Source organism: Alexandromys fortis, unplaced genomic scaffold (assembly GCF_014885135.2).
Source record: "Alexandromys fortis isolate MF-2015 unplaced genomic scaffold, M_Fortis_MF-2015_v1.1 scaffold_15, whole genome shotgun sequence".
Taxonomy (NCBI): domain Eukaryota; kingdom Metazoa; phylum Chordata; class Mammalia; order Rodentia; family Cricetidae; genus Alexandromys; species Alexandromys fortis.
The window spans coordinates 4,932,713-4,937,621 of record NW_026067911.1 but is presented as its reverse complement, the minus strand read 5'-3'; positions in this window follow the sequence as shown (position 1 = coordinate 4,937,621).

The following is a 4,909-nucleotide window of genomic DNA, read 5'->3' as shown; positions in this document are numbered from 1 at the left end:
ACTTACTTTTGGCAATAGTTCCAGTAAATTTGTGTGTAAGTATGTAAATATATGCATGTTGTGGCTGTCACGGCTAATCCCAACCTGAATTGTGCCATCCTCTTCATCCCCCCTAAAGCCCTGTTCTCATGTCATCAACATATAGTCTTCATCCACCTATGGTTCTTCATGGGATATTCAGGAATATTCAGTGCCTACCTTACCTATATTTTGTCTCTTTCTTTCTTGTATTTATTATATATCTCTCATCTATTTTTTCTATCTCTACTTATCTATTATCTACTGTCTATCAATTTCCTATTCTGTCATCTACTTTTCTTCCCTCCTTTCTCTCTCTCTCTCTCTCTCTCTCTCTCTCTCTCTCTCTCTCTCTAGATTTCTAGCATCTATCTATTTTCTATGTACTTTCTATCAATCAACTATCTACCGTTCTACCCATTTATAAATCTGCTTGCATAATTTCACCTGACAGAATAAGTAGCCACTGTGTATCACAAGCTAGCTTACATACTGAATATACCAATAAGGTATCACATTTCTCTAAGCCTCAGTTTTCCTGAGCATGCTGAGGAATGGTCCTCCTGTCTCAGTGTCCTAAGTGCTAGGGTTACAGTGTATGCATCACACCAAGAGATCAACATGGTGGTATCCCTGATAGTCTTTCTGTAGCATTTGACGCACACACAACAGTGCTTTCCGTCAATACTCGTACTGGTTATCTCACACTGTGTAACAAGTCACCTTCTAATATTAGTGTCTTAAAAATGTTAATAGATATCTGTTATTCTCATAGCTTGCTGAGTCTCTGCCTCAGTGTATGTCACTGGCTGGTCCCGTGTCCTCCAGACCTGCACTCTGAGAAAGTTTGACCAATGAAGGAGTATTTCAAAGTTTTGCTATATGTTAGAGCTCAGAGTCTTTTAGAGCTACTTAAACACCCTTTTGGCATGGTAGTAGGCTTCTAGAAGACAAAATAACCAAAGATTCCAAGGTGGGAATTCCAGTGTGCCAACAATATAGCCTCAGAAGTAACTCAGTGTTACTTCAGCAGTATTCTGTTAAGTATTCAGAGCACTTATCCAGTGTGGGAAGGAATTACTAGAAGGCATGCAGGCCAGTAAGAAGGCTCACTGTCCATTTTAGTGACACCCATGTCAGCACAGCCCTTGAGATTTTGCTGCCAATGAAAATGTCCTCAGCTATAACACTGCTGCAAGTCATGACTGTATGCATCCTTCTGAAGCAACCTTAATGAGTCTTTATTGACAACTGATGATTGTCAACAGTCTAGATCCAAAATTATATTTGAGTCTATATGTTTGGGCCAATCCTGGTGCTAGTAGGTAGCCACAAAATTGACACTAAATAGATCAGGGACACAAGAAGAAAACTCAAAAAGGACAACTGAGCTTCTATGTCATTTTATCAGTGATATCTGCTGATTCAAGTGGAGCTCCATAACCTGGAAGCATCTTTTGAGTTGTGCTAAGTTAAGGACAGATAGCAGGACATTTGCAGCACACCATCTAACAATAATTAAGTAAATAGATATATAAATTCCCATCTATCTTGTGTCTATCAATCATCTATCTATCTATCTATCTATCTATCTATCTATCTATCTATCTATCATCTATCTATCTATCATCTATCTATCTATCTATCTATCTATCTATCATCTGTCTATCATCTATATATCTATCATCTATATGTCTATCATCTATCTATCTCTCTATCATCTGTCTATCTATCTACCGTTTGTCTACCATCTATATATCTATCATCTTATCCTTTTCATCAAATATTTATCATCTAACTAGCTTTAATTGATTGATTTATGAATCCATTCATCTACACAGTCCATGTAATTTTCAGCACCTCCTTTTATTCTTTTCCAAGTTATAACTTACCTTGGTCCTAACACCTTTGTGATCTAAACAACAATCACCTCTCCAAATGCCTCTCTGTTCACACAGATGTCATCTTGGGAGATATGACACATCTTCCTACACTATCTTAAGATCTTTTGTTTTCTGAAACTGCTGAGTCATTATTCCTAACACATCTTGCCAGGATGTTACAAGAAACATGTATTAAGTTGCTCTAGAGATTTTCATCTTCCATAGTGTGCTATATTTTGTGTATATTGTCTTTTTTCCCTAATTCTAAAGTATTTACCCCTAGTGTCTAAAACCCAGTGTCTGATATACAGAATAGAAATTCAAAGTATTTGTGAAATAAATTGCTAAATTTATTACTTATAGATTAATAGTGTTACCAGATATTGTACTGATAGTCTTTGTTGGAGGTATTTGTGGGTTCTGATTTGGTAATAAACAAGAAGCTGAAGCACTTTATATCTTTTCTGAGTTAAATTTAGCTTTAATATTAAGGCAAGGTAGACATTCTTTCTTAAGTGGCTTTATTTCCGTCTTCATTGACATCCACTTTGGAATACCTATTGTTCTGTGAACTTTGCTCTTGTAGAATCCACTGTTTGGCATCACACCAGCATGGAATCCCTTACAATTAAACAAAAGGACTAAACGGGATATGGATAACTGCATTTCTTTTCAACAGTTGGCAACAGGATTCCCATGACTTATCTGATCTCAAGATGTTTCGTACATGTACTCTCCCTCCACCCATTGAACCCAGACTTGAGCACATTACTTGGCAAACACTGCTCCACTGTACCATGGGGCTGGAACCTCAGCCCCACCTTGTTCTTGCCATGACCTCTCTGACAGTCAGCCCTGTCCTGGCTGTTCGTTTGGCATTCTAAATGCTAGAGGAAATGAAGAGAGGCCAAGTGAAGAAAAATCACCTACTTCTTGTTATCCTCTTCTATGCAAACATCTGGTGTATAATCCATAGCCAGTTCTGCTGCCTGTAAATGTTTACATTGTTTTCTATGGATATTCTCTGAAGACCTGTAGAGGCGACTCCACAGTGGTGACATCAATGTCTGCTCAGCTTTCATCCAAAGTCATGTGTCATCATCATTCTTTGACATCTAGGGGATACCCCAGGGAATTGACCAATAAAGAAATTACTAGTATTTGCTAGATTAAGTTCAGAAATCACTATGAATTCTTAGAACTTGGCATTTACAATTTTTCCATATTTGTGTATATGGTCCGTTTTGCTGTGTTATTAGACCGTAATCATCATTAGAGATAGCTTCATTTCTATTTTTTCACCTTTTTATTCTGAAATACCTAGAACTTTTCCTGGACGTATTGAAACCTTCATATATGCTTTTCCTATACATGAGACAGAATCTTTTCTGTCCCCAAAGGGCTGAGACTACAAATGTGAGCCATCATGTTTCTTAAAAAGAATTAAAATAGGCTGTGTGGTGGTGGCACAGCCAGACGGTGGTGTAGTATGCCTTAAACCGCAGTACCAGGGAGCCAGAGGCAGCTGGATCTCCATGAGCTCAAGACCAGCCTGGTCTACAGAGTGAGTTCCAGGACAGGCTCCAAAGCTACAGAGAAACCCTGTCTCGAAAAACAAAACAAAACAACAGCAAAAAGAATTGAAATGTCTGTACCTCCTGCTCATGGCCACTTAGCCTCCCTCACAATTAGCTAATTAGAATTGCTGATTTCCCTTTGTACAGAGAAATAACATAAAAAACATGTTTCTGATTTCAGAGACTGTCAAAAGATGTCTTAAGGAACTGAAGAGAAATCTAAGTCAGCAAAACACACATCTTGCAAACATGACCCATGTTTGACCCTTAGAACCCATCTGGGCATGGTGTTCTGCTTGTAACCTTATTGCTATACAAATGAAGGCAGGCACACAGGTCAGGGTCCTTTCTGTTTATCCTCCTTAGCCTACTTGGCAAGCTTCAGGCCAGTAAGAAACTCTCCCTTTCTCAAATATTTGGTGTCTAATGCCTGGTGCCTGAGAAACAACACCTGATGTCTCCCGACAGCCCCACTCCACGCACAACGCAGTGTCTTTCTTAACTCAACCACGATATGAGATTTCAAGAAACATGAACTTTTCACCATTTCCCAAGCTCTAGGGAAATCTGATTTCATATCTTCAGCATGCCTGGTATTTGACTTTTTACCATTAATTCCTCATTGCTATAAATGTTTATGGAGATATATTTTATATCAATAATTAATTTACCTAATTAAACTTTCCAGTAAAATTTCCCCATTAATCTCCAAAATCTGTTGGAATGGTTTGACACGGGACTAGTAATTCAACTGTTGAATGTTACAAAAGAAAGCCGGGAAGGTGTTTCTGGGAGCAGTCAGTCAAGAGTGGTGACCTCTGGAGGAAATACAGCTGACCTCAAGAGTGAATGGTAAATTGAGGTTCTCTATCTGAAGGACAGTAGAGCAAAGTGTCCTTGGTAAAGTCCAAAGGTCCCAAGCACATGAAAAACTTGTTATAGTGTGATTTTGAAAGTCAACTGTAAGCCAATGACTCTGATAACAACAAGCAACAGATGATATTTCAAAGCTAGACACTGGCAAAGAAACTATGCTGTGTGAATCTGACTTTAGACTTGGAAATAACTAAGTGTCCTCTTAATAAAGGAGTGGATAGGGTCAGAAATGGCAGGATAAGCTGTGTAAGCTTGCTGGCTTTGATGAGAAGGACCAGGGACAGTTTAGGTCCTATTGAAATTCTTGTGAGCAGCCAGGATGAGCTGGGGGCTACTGTGGTATCTGCTGAGATAAAAGAGTCTGAGCAATATGGGGTCTCAGGGATGGAATTCTTTTTTTTTTTTTTTATTGAGAATAAGAAAAAAAGTTTCCGCCTCCTCCCAGCCTCCCATTTCCCTCCCCCTCCCCCCTCTCTTCACCCCCTCCCCCCTCCGTCCATGTCTAGGAAGGTGAACATCCAAACTGGCTAGGCTCCCATCCAGCCAGAACATGAA